At 39.9% G+C, this 17,036-nt stretch overlaps 1 pseudogene; it reads right to left on the reverse strand.

Annotated features, from left to right (window-relative positions):
• Window positions 1-15,418: 15,418 nt before the first annotated feature.
• On the reverse strand, window positions 15,419-16,668 carry LOC138083548 (RNA-binding protein with serine-rich domain 1-like; annotated as a pseudogene).
• Between the last annotated feature and the right edge of the window lie 368 nt (window positions 16,669-17,036).

Here is a 17,036-nt window from a genome sequence, read left to right on the forward strand (position 1 = left end):
GGAGAATCCCATGGACAGAGAAGCCTGGTGGGTTACATACAGTCCATAGGGTTGCAAAGAGTCAGACATGACTAAGCACACACAGATGTTCAATGAATTCTCATCATTTAGATTCACAAAGGTCAGTTTTCATTCCAATTCCAAAGAAAGGCATGCCAAAAAATTCTCAAACTACTGCACAATTGCACTCATCTCACATGCTAGCAAAGTAATGCTCAAAATTCTCCAAGCCAGACTTCAGCAATACATGAATTGTGAACTTCCTGATTTTCAAGCTGGTTTAAGAAAAGGGAGAGGAACCAGAGATCAAATTGCCAAAATCCGCTGGGTCATGGAAAAAGCAAAAGAGTTCCAGAAAAACATCTATTTCTGCCTTATTGAATATGCCAAAGCTTTTCACTGTGTGGATCACAATAAACTGGAAACTTCTGAAAGAGATGGGAATACCAGACCACCTGACCTGCCTCTTGAGAAATCTGTATGCAGGTAAGGAAGCAACAGTTAGAACTGGACATGGAACAACAGACTGGTTCCAAATAGGAAAAGGAGTATGTCAAGGCTATATATTGTCACCCTGCTTATTTAACTTATATGCAGAGTACATCATGAGAAACGCTGGACTGGAAGAAACACAAGCTGGAATCAAGATTGCCGGGAGAAATATCAATAACCTAAGATATGCAGATGACACCACCCTTATGGCAGAAAATAAAGAGGAGCTAAAAAGCCTCTTGATGAAAGTGAAAGAGGAGAGTGAAACAGTTGGCTTAAAGCTCAACATTCAGAAAATGAAGATCATGGCATCCGATCCCATCACTTCATGAGAAATAGATAGGAAAACAGTGGAAACCGTGTCAGACTTTATTTTTTGGGGGGGCTCCAAAATCACTGCAGATTTGAAATTAAAAGACTGCAGCCATGAAATTAAAAGACGCTTAATTAAAATACACATAATGGCATGCATCTTTTAAAAGACGGTTACTCTTTGGAAGAAAAGTAATGTCAACTTAGATAGCATATTCAAAAGCAGAGACATTACTTTGGCGACTAAGGTCCATCTAGTCAAGGCTATGGTTTTTCCTGTGGTCATGTATGGATGTGAGAGTTGGACTGTGAAGAAGGCTGAGTGCCGAAGAATTGATGCTTTTGAACTGTGGTGTTGGAGAAGACTCTTGAGAGTCCCTTGGACTGCAGGGAGATCCAACCAGTCCATTCTGAAGGAGATCAACCCTGGGATTTCTTTGGAGAGAATGATGCTAAAGCTGAAACTCCAGTACTTTGGCAACCTCATGTGAAGTGTTGACTCATTGGAAAAAATCTCTGATGCTGGGAGGGACTGGGTGCAGGAGGAGAAGGGGACGACCTAGGATGAGATGGCTGGATGGCATCACGGACTCGATGGACGTGAGTCTGGGTGAACTCCGGGAGATGGTGATGGACAGGGAGGCCTCACATGCTGTGATTCATGGGGTCACAAAGAGTCGGACATGACTGTGCAACTGAACTGAACTGAACTGAACTGAGCAAAATTTATTACCAAAAATCCCAGAAAGTGTTTTAAATAGACATATCAAAAACACAGTTATTCTCAAGAGTTCACTTGAAAACTCATATGTCATTTACCTTTATTTTATAGCTTTTGAAAATGAGACCATATTAACTTTTGTGTGATTTAGTTTGTTTTGTTATTTGTTGACAATTGCCATAATTAACAGTTAAATGCCAGCAAATATGGAAAACTCAGCAATGGCCACAGGACTGGAAAAGGTCAGTTTTCATTCCAATCCCAAAGAAAGACAATGCCAAAGAATGCTCAAACTACCACATAATTGCAGTCATCTGACACACTAGTAAAGTAATGCTCAAATTTCTCTAAGCCAGGCTTCAACAGTACATGAACCACAAACTTCCACATGTTCAAGCTGGATTTAGAAAAGGCAGAGGAACCAAAGGTCAAATTGCCAACAGCCACTGGATTATCAAAAAACCAAGCGAGTTCCACAAAAAAAAAAAAAAAAAAATCTACTTCTGCTTTATTGACTACACAAAAGCCTTTGACTGTGTGGATCACAACAAACTGTGGAAAATTCTTCAAGAGTTGGGGATACCAGACCACCAGACCTGCCTCTTGATAAATCTACATGCAGGTGAGGAAGCAACAGTTAGAACTGGACATGGAACAACAGACTGGTTCCAAATAAGGACAGGATTACAACAAGGATGTATATTATCGCCCTGCTTCTTTAACTTATATGCAGAGTACATCATGAGAAATGCGGGGCTGGATGAAGTACAAACTGGAATCAAGATTTCTGGGAGAAATATCAATAATCTCAGATATGCAGATGACACCACCCTTATGGCAGAAAATGAAGAATTAAAGAACCTGTTGATGAAAGTGAAAGAAGAGAGTGAAAAAGTTTTCTTAAAAACCAACGTTCAGAAAACTAAGGTCATGGCATCTGGTTCCATCACTTCTGGACAAAATGTTGGGGAAACAGTGGAAACAGTGACAGAATTTATTTTGGGGGGATTCAAAAGCACTGCAGATGGTGACTGCAGCCCTGAAATTAAAAGACACTTGACCCTTGCAACAAAATCTATGAACAACCTAGACAGAATTTTCAAAAGCAGAGACATTACTTAGCCAACAATTGTCCATCTGGTCAAAGGTAGTTTCTCCAGTAGTCATACATGGATGTTAGATTTGGACTGTAAAGAAAGTTCAGCACCAAAGAATTTATACTTTAGAATTGCGGTGTTGGAGAAGACTCTTGAGAGTCTCTTGGACTGAAAGAAGATCCAACCAGTCCATCCTAAAGGAAATCGGTCCTGAATATTCATTGGAAGGACTGATGCTAAAGCTAGAAACTGATTCATTTTGCCACCTGATGGGAAGAACTGACTCTTTTGAAAAGGCCCTGATGCTGGGAAAGATTGAAGGCAGAAGGAGAAGGAGATGACAGAGAATGAGATGGTTGGATGGCATCACTGACTTAACGGACATGATTTTCAGTAAACTCTGGGAGTTGGTGATGGACAGGGAGGCCTGATGTGCTGCAGTCCATGAGATTGCAAAGTGTCAGACACGACTTAGTAAATGAACAACAAAAAACCTAGGTACAATAAAATATGTCTTTGTTAAATTATCCATAAAGTTTAAGCTATGCTTAACATCAGATATTTACTTAATGATAAGAATTTCCTAGGTCACAGAAACATGAAATTTCTTCTGACTAGTATCTATCTATCTATCTATCTATCTATCTATCTATCTATCTCTATCTATCTATATACATATATATGTATATATATATATATATATATATATATATATATATATATATATACATATATAAGTTTGTATTTGTAAGTTTAAAACTCCTCTGTTTTTCTCAGTCTCATGGACTTTACAAGATCAGACAAGTTCCTGAGAGTCCCCATGGAACATTTAAATTTTAAAGGCATGTGTAGGGAAATGCAAGTTCTTCATAGAAAACATGCTTCTTCTAATTGCATATGTTAAAACAAGCAATATAGCCATTGTCAGTGATTTAAAAACAACAATAGCGAAGAACAGTAATAAACACTCATATTCACATGCCTCACTTCCAGAGAAACATGAATCAACATTCAAATTACTAAGAGGATTTGTACATGTGTGTTTGTCATCAATCCGCCTCTTTGCTGTCTCATGGATTTTAGCATGCCAGGCTCCTTCGTCCATGGGATTCTCCAGATAAAAACACTAGAGGGTATGTGTTTTCATGCCCTCCTCTGGGGATCTTCCTGGTCCAGGGATTGAACCTGCATCTCTTATGTTTCCTGCACTAGCAGATGGGTTCTTTACCACTAGCACCACCTGGAAAGCCCATTAATGAATGTCATAACTAGAAAAAGAAAACAGGATTTAGACTCAGGTTCCAAGACGTTCACACACACACACACACCAAAATTCTCATTTTGATATAATAGCAGAGCTATTGATCTCAGAGAGTCAAGAGGTCAAACAGTATTACGAAAAAAGTATATATATATATATATATATATATATATATTTTCATTTATGGGAGTTGAAGATCTTCCAGTTTTGCAAATATACCCTGTGAGGATTAGAAGATGGAACAAAGCTCTGATAACCTAGTATTCAAGTTTGGTATTGTTAAATATTAAGCAAGTAAACAAACCAATGCAATGCAAATTTGCCTCTCAGAACCACAGTTTCTTATCCCCAGAAAGGGAGATTCCCAACTAGTGCTCCATAAGGCAGGACAAAGCCAAAAATTAAGCTTGAATCCAAAGTGGAGACTGCAATCAGTGCCCCATGAGAGCTGGGGCAGATGACTAAGCTTTTGTTCAAAAAGGGAAATCCTAACCAATATTCAGAAAGCCTTCTTCAGGGATCAATGCAAAGAAATAGAGGAAAAGAACAAAATGGGAAAGACTAGAGATTTCTTCAAGAAACTTAGAGATACCAAGGGAACATTTCATGCAAAGATGGGCACAATAAAGGACAGAAATGGTATGGACTTAACAGAAGCAGAAGATATTAAGAAGAGATGGCAAGAATACACAGAAGAACTGTATAAAAAGGATCTTCACTACCTGGATAATCATGATGGTGTGATCACTCATCTAGAGCCAGACATCCTGGAATGTGAAGTCAAGTGGGCCTTAGAAAGCATCACTATGAACAAAGCTAGGGGAGGTGATGGAATTCCAGTAGAGCTATTTCAAATCCTGAAAGATGATGCTGTGAAAGTGCTGCACTCAATATGCCAGCGAATTTGGAAAACTCAGCAGTGGCCACAGGACTGGAAAATGTCACTTTTCATTCCAATTCCAAATAAAGGCAATGCCAAAGAATGCTCAAACTACCATACAATCGCACTCATCTCACATGCTAATAAAGTAAAGCTCAAAATTCTCCAAGCCAGACTTCAGCAATACGTGAACCATGAACTCCCTGATGTTCAAGCTGGTTTTAGAATAGGCAGAGGAGCCAAAGATTAAATTGCCAACGTCCACTGGATCATGGATAAAGCAAGAGAGTTCCAGAAAAACATCTATTTCTGCTTTAATGACTATGCCAAAGCCTTTGACTGTGTGGATCACAATAAACTGTGGAAAATTCTGAAAGAGATGGGAATACCAGACCACCTAACCTGCTTCTTGAGAAATCTGTATGCAGGTCAGGAAGCAACAGTTAGAACTGGACATGGAACAACAGTCTGGTTCCAAACAGGAAAAGGAGTACGTCAAGGCTGTATATTGTCACCCTGCTTATTCAACTTATATGCAGAGTACATCATGAGAAACGGTGGACTGGAAGAAACACAAACTGGAATCAAGATTGCCGGGAGAAATATCAATAACCTCAGATATGCAAATGACACCACCCTTATGGCAGAAAGTGAAGAGGAACTAAAAAGCCTCTTGATGAAAGTCAAAGTGGAGAGTGAAAAAGTTGGCTTAAAGTTCAACATTCAGAAAATGAAGATCATGGCATCTGGTCCCATCACTTCGTGGGAATAGATGGGAAAACAGTGGAAACAGTGTCAGACTTTATTTTTTTGGGCTCCAAAATCACTGCAGATGGTGATTGCAGCCATGAAATTGAAAGACTCTCACTCCTTGGAAGAAAAGTTATGACCAACCTAGATAGCATACTGAAAAGCACAGATATTACTTTGCCGACTACGGTCTGTCTAGTCAAGGCTATGGTTTTTCCAGTAGTCATGTATCAATGTGAGAGTTGGACTGTGAAGAAGGCTGAGTGCCAAAGAATTGATGCTTTTGAACTGTGGTGTTGGAAAAGACTCTTGAGAGTCCCTTAGACTGCAAGGAGATCCAACCAGTCCATTCTGAATGAGATCAACCCTGGGATTTCTTTGGAAGGAATGATGCTAAAGCTGAAGCTCCGGTACTTTAGACACCTCATCTGAAGACTTGACTCATTGGAGAAGACTTTGATGCTGGGAGGGATTGGGGGCAGGAGGAGAAGGGGACGACCGAGGATGAGATGACTGGATGGCACCACTGACTCGATGGACGTGAGTCTGAGTGAACTCTGGGAGTTGGTGATGGACAGGGAGGCCTGTCGTGCTGTGATTCATGGGGTCGCAAAGAGTCGGACACAACTGAGCGACTGAACTGAACTGAACTGATTCCGTTACACCAAAGCCAATGCAATAGGGAAGGATACCTTTGTGTTGTCGCATGTGAACTGTGTTATTTATCAAAGAAGTCTTAACCATCCAATTCTAATGCCTTGTTCCTGAAAGTTTGTTGCTATGAGCTGTGTTACACTAGGATACGTGACCTCCAGAGGAGAGGATTTCAATCCAAGGTCAGAGACAAGGCTTGACTACTTAGAGCTTTTTGTGTAGCAAATTGTTATCAAAATATAATAGAGATAGGGAAAAACAGAAAGAGTGCCCCCTTGATAGTTTATAGCAAGATGTTTTATGTCTGTTCTAAAGCTATTAATCAGAGAAGAGAGACACCTCAAGGCTGAGGGAGTTTCACCAGGCCCCTCTCCCACAATACACACTTTTGAGATAGGATGGCATGAGGTGTGTCATCTCCTGGTCATAAAACAACTGACATGAATACTGGTTTGTTGAACAATTATCATCCCAAGGTCTGAGAAAAGAAAAAAGTTAGCCTTAGGTGGAACCATTTTGAAGAAAGGCAAATTCCAAAGCAAATACATAGTTTCATTAACATAAGAAAGATGCATTGGTTAGCTTAAGGCAGAACAAGTTGTCCTCAACACAGAATTAAAGGAAACCTCTTCTAATTTTGTGTAGAAAAGGGAAAAAAAAAAAAAATACATCTGCCGCTTTTAGTTTACTTCCTCCTGCCACTTGGGGACCTCTGGTCTTCCTGCCTGTTATCCTCTCATCCCCTTTACCAATAAAATCAAAATCATCATGGGCCAAAAATGCTTCATCAGCAGCGAGCAGCTACAGCTGCTCTTGAAACAAATGTTCTCATAGAGCTCCTTGAGAGGGGCCAATGTGCTATGGGAATGATGCCCATTTGGGACTGGGCTCTACATTGGCCACCAAAATTGTTACTGAGCGAAAACTTAGATCTGCTTACTCATGCATAGTAAAGCCAATCCAATGACCTTGGGTTCTGATGATGGAAAGTGCAGCATCTATTGTAAGATACCATACAAGGTGTCCAGGACAATTAATGCTCAAGAGCCTGAACTCCCCAATGAGTTTCAGCAAAAAGCAAAGTGAAGGAGGAAGTGTCCCAGAGTATGTGATCAGCTCATGCACAATTCTTTGATTGGTTGATGGTGAGGTAGCAGGGTGATGTCAAAAGGTTTAACATTTTCAATTCTTAGGCACCAGCAGGTCTTGGGGCTATGCACTCATGGTCATCAGGTAGCTAATTTCTTCCATTTTGTAGCAGTTTTGACACCTGCAAAGCAATTCAGGAAATGTTCATCAGAAATTATTACATTTCAGAGGGGAGCTAAAGCAGAGGATATAGGAGAAAGATGTGTCCAATGAAGGCCCCGTATGGTCCTCCATGGTTACAATTTGTCTCACACATTATATGCTCTTCTTTAATGGGTCTCTGCCATTTCATCTTAGTAACTATTGATGACATTGTCATTTCTTTAGCAGAGATGGCATTAGTTGTCAGTGTGGCACAGCAATTTGCTGATTATTGAATAGCTATATACTCTATATTCTTCAGCCCCCTTGTAGTTAGTTTTGGCCATAGGACTTCTTTGGCTAATAAATATGAAGGAAATATACACAGCCTGAATTTAAAAAAAAACAAACAAACAAACTTCAAGTAGGATAACATCACTAGAGAGCTAATCCTCTAACTTACATCAGAATTTGTACAAGTAAGCAATAAAACTTTATTGTGTTAAGGAAGAGAGATTATAAGACTAAGGTTATTGCAATTCAGTCTAACTTACACTCATTAACATTAACTTATATTCAGAGTACATCATGAGAAATACTGGGTTGGATGAAGCACAAGCTGAAATCAAGACTGCTGGGAGAAATATCAATAACCTCAGATATGCAGATGACACCACTCTTATGGCAGAGAGTGAAGAAGAACTAAAGAGCCTCTTGATGAAAGTGAAAGAGGAGAGTGAAAAAGTTGGCTTAAAGCTCAACATTCAGAAAACTAAGATCATGGCATCTGGTCCCATCACTTCATGGCAAATAGATAGGGAAACAGTGCAAATGGTGGCTGACTTTATTTTGGGGGATCCAAAATTACTGCAGATGGTGATTGCAGCCATGAAATTAAAAGGCACTTACTCCTTGGAAGGAAAGTTATGACCAACCTATATAGCATATTAAAAAGCAGAGACATTACTTTGTCAACAAAGGTCAGTCTAGTCAAGGCTATGGTTTTTCCAGTAGTCATGTATGGATGTGAAAATTGGACTATAAAGAAAGCTGAGCACCGAAGAATTGATGCTTTTGAACTGTGATGTTGGAGCAAACTCTTGGTAGTCCCTTGGACTGCAAGGTGATCCAACCAGTCCATCCTAAAGGAGATCAGTCCTGGGTGTTCACTGGAAGGACTTAAGTTGAAGCTGAAACTCCAGTACTTTGGCCACATGATGAGAAGAGCTGACTCATTGGAAAAGACCCTGATGCTGGGAAAGATTGAGGGCAGGAGCAGAAGGAGATGACAAAAGATGAGATGGTTGGATGGCATCATCGACTCGATGAACATAGGTTTGGGTAAAAGTCCGGGAGTTGGTGATGGACAGGGAGGCCTGGCATACTGCGGTTCATGGGGTCACAAAGAGTCAGACACTACTGAGCGACTGAACTGTACATTTATTTTATTTGGTTTATCACAATGAGCTTCATGGTTCTAGTGAGTTTATGATAAAGATGAGTTTTGCCCCATTTTTATTGACTATTTAACTTTGACCTCATTAGTATGTGACATAACCTTTCTACACAGTATTATAAGTGACTAAGATTTGTAATTATTTAGAGAAGGAAATGGCAACCAACTCCAGTGTTCTTGCCTGGACGGCGGAGCCTGATGGGCTGCCATCTATGGGGTCACACAGAGTCGGACAAGACTGAGGCGACTTAGCAACAGCAGCAGCAGGATCATGTTGACCTCATGTGAAGAGTTGACTCACTGGAAAAGACTCTGATGCTTGGAGGGATTGGGGGCAGGAGAAGAAGGGGACGGCCGAGGATGAGATGGCTGGATGGCATCACGGACTGGATGGGCATGAGTCTGAGTGAACTCCGGCAGTTGGTGATGGACAGGGAGACCTGGTGTGCAGCAATTCATGGGGTTGCAAAGAGTTGGACATGACTGAGTGACTGAACTGAACTGAACTGAGAATCATATTAGGCCTTTTCCAAGCCCATGTAGATTGTAGCATTGGTTTCAAAACATTCTCCTTTTTGTTTATCAGGGTTGCTCCTTGTCTTTGATGAGTACTGGCTTTTATGACTTTAGTTATAAAGTTTAAGATAAATAAATTCTTATACCATTAAAAAAAAGAAAAATAGAGAAAAAGGACACAATTTTACCCAAGCTGTATATTCTAGAAATTAAGTATCCTTCTGATTTGAGTAATAGTTCTAGTAGTGAGATCATTTTTACCTCTGTGATACAAAACCTAGTACAGTGACTTAGAAACAATAGGTGCTTAAAACATATTTACTAAAATGCACCTATAAATATATATTATATTTTCTTTTAAATTATTTGCCTCCTGAGGGTAAAGACTGTTACATTTTTGTGCTTTGTATGATGCTGTGATCATATTAGAAGTTTGGCAAACATTTAATTCGAATTTAATAGGTGAGGCTGACAGTGATCAAATTTGGGAGATATAGTTGCTGAGCCAGACTTCACAAGAAGTGCAGGTCCAGCTGGAATTACTTTGGTCATATTTTTCTTATAGAACAAGATATATTTTCTCACTTATCTACATATGTCTGTTGCCCTCTTGACATTAACATCACAATTAGCAATTCAATATGTCTCCTTTGTTGTTATTGTTGTTGAGTCACAGTCATGTCCCATTCTTTGAAACCCCATGGACTGAAGCACACCAGGCTTCCCTATCCTTCAGCACCACCAAGAGTTTGATCAATCTCGTATCCGTTGAGCCAAAGATGCCATACAACCATCTCATCCTCTCTTGACCCTTCTTCTCCCGCCTACAATCTTTCCGAGCATCAGGGTCTTTTCCAATGAATCACATCTTCTCATCAAGTGGCCAAAGTATTGGAGTTTTAGCTTCAGCCCCAGTCCTTCCAATGAATATTCAGGGTTGATTTCCTTTAGGATTGACTGATTTGATTTCCTTCCTGCCCAAGGGACTCTCAAGAGTCCCTTGAGACTCACAAGGACTCTCACCACAGTTCAAAGACATCAATTATTTGGTGCTCAGACTTTTATATTGTCCAGCTCTCACATCCATAAATGACTACTGAAAAAAACATAGTTTTGACTTTACAGACCTTTGTAGTCAAAGTAATCTTTTCTTTTTAACATGTTGTCTAGGTATGCCATTTTTTTTCCCCCCAAGGTGCAAGCTTCTTTTAATTTCATGGATGCAGTCACTGTCCACAGTGACTTTGGAGCCCAAGAAAATAAAGTCCGTCACTGTTTCCATTGTTTCTCCATCTATTTGACATGAAGAGATGGGACCAGAAGTCATGATCACAGTGTTCTGAATTTTGAGTTTTAAGCCATCTCTTTCACTCTTCTGGATGACCCAGAGAGATGATATGGGGTGGGAGGTGGGAGGGGGGTTCAGGATTGGGAACTCATGTACACCCGTGGCTGATTCATGTCAATGTATGGCAAAACCAATACAGTATTGTAAAGCAAAATAAAGTAAAAAAAAATAAAAATAAAAACTGTGTCTTTAATTCCTCCTCACTTTCTGCCACAAGGCTGGTGTCACCTACTTATCTGAGGTTATTGATATTTCTCTCCACAGTCTTGATTCCCACTTGTGCTTCATCTAGCCCATCATTTTGAATGATGTATTCTGCATAGTAGTTAAATAAGCAGGATAACAATATACAGCCTTGATGTACTTCTTTTCCTATTTTGAACCAGTCTGTTGTTTCATGTCCAGTTATAACTGTTGCTTCTTGACTTGCATGCAGTTTTCTCAGGAGGCAAATGAGGTGGTTTGGTATTCCCATCTCTTTCAGAAATTTCCATAGTTTGTTTTGATCAACACAGTCAAATGTTTTAACATAGTCGAGAAACAGAAGTAGATGTTTCTCTGTAATTCTCTAATTCTTTCTATGATCCAACAGATGTTGACAATTTTATCTCTGATTCCTCTGTGTTTTCTAAATCAACATGTACATCTGGAATTTTTCAGTTCACATACTGTTGAAGCCTAGCTTGAAGGATTTTGAGTATTACTTTGGTAGGATGTGAAATGAACACAGTTTTGTGGTAGAACATTCTTCTGCACTTCCCTTATTTGGGATTGGGATAAAAACGGACTTTTTCCAGTCCTGTGACCACTGCTGAGTTTTCCAAATGTGTTGGCATGTTGAGTGCAGCACTTTCACAATATCATCTTTTAGAATCTGAAATAGTGTAGCTAGAATTCTATCACATCCACTAGCTTTGTTCCTAGTGATGCTTCCTATGGCCCACTTTACTTTACACCCCAGGATATCTGACTCTAAGTGAATGATAACACCACTGTTGTTATTGGGTCAAGACCTTTTTTGTATAGATCTTCTGTGTATTCTTGTCACTTATACTTAATATTTTCTGCTTCTTTTAGTTCAATAGCTTTTCTGCCCTTTCTTGTGCCTATCTTTTCACGACATGTTCCCTTGGCATCTCTAATTTTCTTGAAGAGATCTCTAGTCTTTCCCAGTCTATTGTTTTCCTCTGTTTCTTTGCATTGATCACTTAGGAAGGCTTTCTTATCTCTCCTTGATATACTATGGAGCTCTGCTTTCAGATGAGTATACTTTTCCTTTTCTCCTTTGCTTTTCACTTCTCTTCTTTTCACAGCTATTTCTAAGGCCTCCTCAGACAACTATTTTGTCTTTTTGTTTTTCTTCCTCTTGGGGATGGTTTTGGTCACCACCTTCTGTACAATGTTACAAACATAGGTTGTCAGGCACACTTTCTATCTGATCTAACACCTGGAATATATTTTTCACTTCCACTGTTTAATCATAAGGGATTTGATTTACCTGAATGGCCTAATGGTTTTCTGTACATTCTTCAATTTAAGTCTAAATCTCTCCTTTTTCTAACTCAATCAATTATAGTATTTAGTAATGTGTCTGTTTTACTCTAACTTTGGGATGTTCTTGCTTGATGAATAGTGATACAATTTTTTTTTTTTTTTTTAGTTTTTATGTGATTTCTACTTATGCCGTGTCATGCAAAAGTTGTAATATTTTATCATGAATCTTGAAATACTGGATTCTGATAATTATTTTTAAAATAGAAATTTAAAAGTATTTCTTAGTAACATTTCTAATATTTTCAGAGTTTAAACATCATATTGTTGATTCTTCTAATTAATTCATGTTTAACAAATTCTTTCTAGTCATCTAACACTGTGTTAAGTTTCAGAAATGTGAAAAAAAATATCGTATAAAACATTTATCTCAAGGAACTCATGATCCAGTCAGGAAGATATGCATAAACTCAAAATGTCAACGTCTTGGTGAATACTCGCATTAGATTACTTCTGAGGAGAGAGAAGGGTTTAAACCTAATACTACTCATAAGTAGATTAAGGCAAATGGAAGTGAAGAAAGAGGGGATAAGGTTAGAAAAATCTAAAAAGTGAGTTATTTCCTAAAGATGTTATCACATAGTATAAGAACTTGTGTAGAATTCCAGGCATACAGAACAGCATAGGAGGCATACACAACTTATATCCTTTGCTATACATTCATCCTTACAAAATAATGTTTCAGGATATACAGGAGAAAGAAGGGAATTAGATTAGAGGGTTGCAGGATCATATGACAAAGTACCAAATTAGAATTGCACTTTCGGCTAACAGGAAATAAGTTGTGAAGTGTTTTTAAAAGAGTTGCACAAGCAGTTAGGGTAATTTGTAATATAAAGTTTCATAATTAGGAAGCAATCATATATTTAATTATTGTTTCTATCATCTTTATGCCTTATTAAATATGTTAATTTTAACTCGAACATTACCGAATGTACAGTAGTTGATTAAAACTTTGGTTGTGTTTTACAGTAAGAAACCAAATCTAGGTTTTCTATCTTTGTATATTCAGATTATTATGAAGGCCTTTATTTTTTAGAAATTTCATTGTATTAATCCTGATAATCCAGAGGATTTTTTAGATATTTTCCCAATTTTAGTGACTAGCTAAGGGGATTTCCTTCTACTGCAACTTCTGGTGTTTAGTTAGCATCATAGGGATGTTTTGCTAACTGCTGTTCTATGGCTTCCTTGCTCATATGCCCAATGATATTTTGCTGGTCTCAGACCATCTTTACCATCACTGCTGTCTCCCCTACTCTGATGATCCTCAGGCAACCTGCAGATGTGTTCCTGTATATCACCAAATTCTTTCCCATTTCTGTCTACCTTTCACTGAGGGGTACAACAGAAAACCTGATTGGGGTCCTAGGGACAGTTCTGTTCGTATCTGATAGTTATTCTCTTCTCAGATAGGGTAGATTAGGATAGTTACACAAATAGTTTTAGAAATCTCACTAGGGGATTGTAGATAGAAAGGGAAATGTAAGGAATTTGAGAAGACCAGTATAATTTAATGATCACTTGGGGAAGCTATCAGAATATTGTGAAAAGAAACAGACTTCAGTTCAGTTCAGTTCAGTCACTCAGTCATGCTTTACAATAAAACCATAAGTGAACGCATACAATTTGCCTCAGACCATTAAGTGAAAAAATAGGACCTACATCCTGTTGATTGAGGTCAGCAAGATAATGATCCTAAGGAAATGCTCTTTGTACCTACAAAGGACATAAAAATAAGGGAAAGGAGACATGTCAAAGTAGATGACCTTCATTATAGTGAAATTTGAGATGATGTGACATATTTTAGCATATGTAAGTACCCTTTTTCTGATTTGAATAACACTATGACAGTCCTCTCCTTTCCCTGCTGTGTCCACAAATCCTTTTGGTCTGTGTCTCCTTTCTCTAGGTCTGTGTCTCCACTCCTTCCGAGTAAATAGATTCATCAGTATGGTTTCTTTTTTTTTTTTTTTCCCATAGATTCCATATATATGCTTTAATATATTTACTTTTCTCTTTCTGGAATTACTCTGTATAACAGACTCTAGGTTCATCTACCTCATGAAAACTGGTTCAAATTCATTCATTTTTATGTCTAAATAATGTTACAGTGAATACACGTACCACAACTTATTTATCCATTCGTCTGTGGATAGACATCTAGGTGGCTTCCATGTCCTATCTATTGTAAATTGTGCTGCAATGAACATTGGGATACATAAGTCATTTTTTCCCCCAGTCCTAGGTTTATTCAACACAATTATTTTACTCTACACAACAAAGTACAAACCCAACCTCATTTAAAATGCTACAAAGTTACAGAACTCAAAACAGGAAATTTATAGTACTGAATGCGTAGTAAAAGCCAAAAAGGCAAAGTACATGTGGCCAGGGTAACCTGGAAGACCACCGTGAATATCAACACAACAGAATGGGGGCAGAATGGAAGACTGGGGGGGTGGGGGTGGGGGTGTTGTTCAGTAATTACCAGGCAGAACTTACTTTCAACTCACCAATTTCAGAGAGATGTGGAGATGTGTGAATGTGTGCCAGTGCACACACATATGTACATCTGAAAAGAACCGTCTGGGGCAGAAAATGGTGGGGTGTTTGTGTTTGACCTTAGCGGTCAGAAAAAGACTCAGACAGGGGAACAGGGCCAGACTAACAGTCCTTGCAGTTGCATAAAAGCAAGCCTTTCCTGTGGGACTCCATACCATATGGGCCACTAGTCATGTGTAGAATGGGAAAATGTGCTTCCAGGCAGGGGCTATACCAACACCTGGGGTCCCCTGCTCAACCCTGCTTGCTTTTCTGCTAGGCTGACTCTCAGGATCTAAAAATGTGGAAGCTCTTTAGCTAGAAAATTGGAGGGCATCCTTGCAAGCACGACCCCAAACCCACATCACTCCTACTGTGGGGACTCTGCTACCTGGAGAGACAGTCTCAATCACTGCCTCCACCTCCAAAGCCTACCCCCAAGGGATAGATTTCTTTCCTATTATCTCCTTTTAGCTAGAAAAGTGACAAGAGTGAGCTGGATGGGATCTAATCCACAAGGGCTGATCTTCAGTGGCCCTGCTTATCCAGAGGATTGGGAGCTGAAAAGCTCGGTTGGTGGTGGCGGCAAAGGAAGCAGGAGTGCTGTCACACGGAGGACCTGCAGCAAGGGAAATGAGACCTTCTCCAAATCCGTGGGAGTGACCTTCAGTGCATGGGAGGCGGTGTGCTCTCGGGAGAGCTGAATCGCCTGGGGGTGGCCAAGGCCAGAGGGCCAGCACAGTGGTGGTGGTGATCCCCTGGCCATCCATTTGTGCTCTGTCCATGTGCTTCAGAGCCTTCTCAGCCTCATCTGAATTATCAAATTCCACATGTGTGTAACCTTTAGAGAGATGAGGGTGCATCCTTTCCATAGGAATGTCAATCATTTTAGTTTTCCTATAGGTGCAGAATATCTCCATGATGTGATCCTGGTCACATTCCTGGTGAGCCTCCTAATGTGTACTTTGGTGGGTTTTGGGAAAGACTCTGCTTTTTCCTTTCCTTTTCATCTCTTTTGAGTGATTTGGACTTGCAGCTGCAATGCCATCTGTTCTCATGTCTGTGCAGCAACATACATGGAGAGCCAGAGGAGCTGCTGAAGCTGGAGCTGCAGAATGTGCTGGAACTCCCTAAGTGACTCCAAGCTGAAGACCAACTGGAGCCAGTGCTGGGCTGGAGACTGAACTGAAGGTAGAGTTGGACTGATACCTGATGCTACTGCTCCCACTGGAACCACTGTGCCTCTCCCGAGTCTTACCCCTGCCATAGTCTTTCTCGCTCTACTCCTTGGTGGACACTCTATCTTTAGAGCGATTTTTGGACATCTCATCAAAGGGTTCTTTACATTTGATGGGAGAAGCTACTCTCAGTTCAGTTCAGTTCAGTTCATTCGCTCAGTCGTGTCCGACTCTTTGCAACCCCATGAATCACAGCACGCCAGGCCTCCCTGTCCATCACCAACTCCCGGATTTCACCCAGACTCGCGTTCATCGAGTCAGTGATGCCATCCAGCTATCTCATCCTTGGCTGTCCCCTTATTCTCCTGCCCCCAATCCCTCCCAGCATCAAAGTCTTTTCCAATGAGTCAACTCTTCACATGAGGTGGCCAAAGTACTGGAGTTTCAGCTTTAGCATCATTCCTTCCAAAGAAATCCCAGGGTTGATCTCCTTCAGAATGGACTGGTTGGATCTCCTTGCAGTCCAAGGGACTCTCAAGAGTCTTCTCTAGCACTGGACTTTTCAAAATTGTTTTCTTTGACTCCTACCAAGCTCTTCTCTTTCATTCCTGATAAATCTATTCTCCCTTTTGAGGTGTTCAAAGCAGCAATGGCTACCTCACTTATCTGAACTCTCATTTCTAACTTGAGTCTGAAAAACGATCCCTAATTGATTGCAATTTATACCAAAGTGCAGCATCTTCCCACCACCAGGACCTTCTCCTGCACTCCTCTGCCTCCACATGTTTCTTTTTGATGATTTTCTCAGGATATACACCCAGTAGTGAGACTGTGGGATTCTATGGCAGATTTATTCCTAGTTTTCTGAGGAATCTCTTTACTGTTCTCCATAATGGCTGTATCAATTTATATTACCAGCAACAGTTCAGGATGGTTCTCTTTTGTCCACATCCTTCCAGCACTTATTGTTTACAGATTTTTTTGATGATGGCTCTTCTGGCTGCTGTGAGGTGGTATCTCATTGTTCTCTTGATTTGTATATCTTT

Source organism: Capricornis sumatraensis, chromosome 8 (genome assembly GCF_032405125.1).
Source record: "Capricornis sumatraensis isolate serow.1 chromosome 8, serow.2, whole genome shotgun sequence".
Lineage (NCBI taxonomy): Eukaryota > Metazoa > Chordata > Mammalia > Artiodactyla > Bovidae > Capricornis > Capricornis sumatraensis.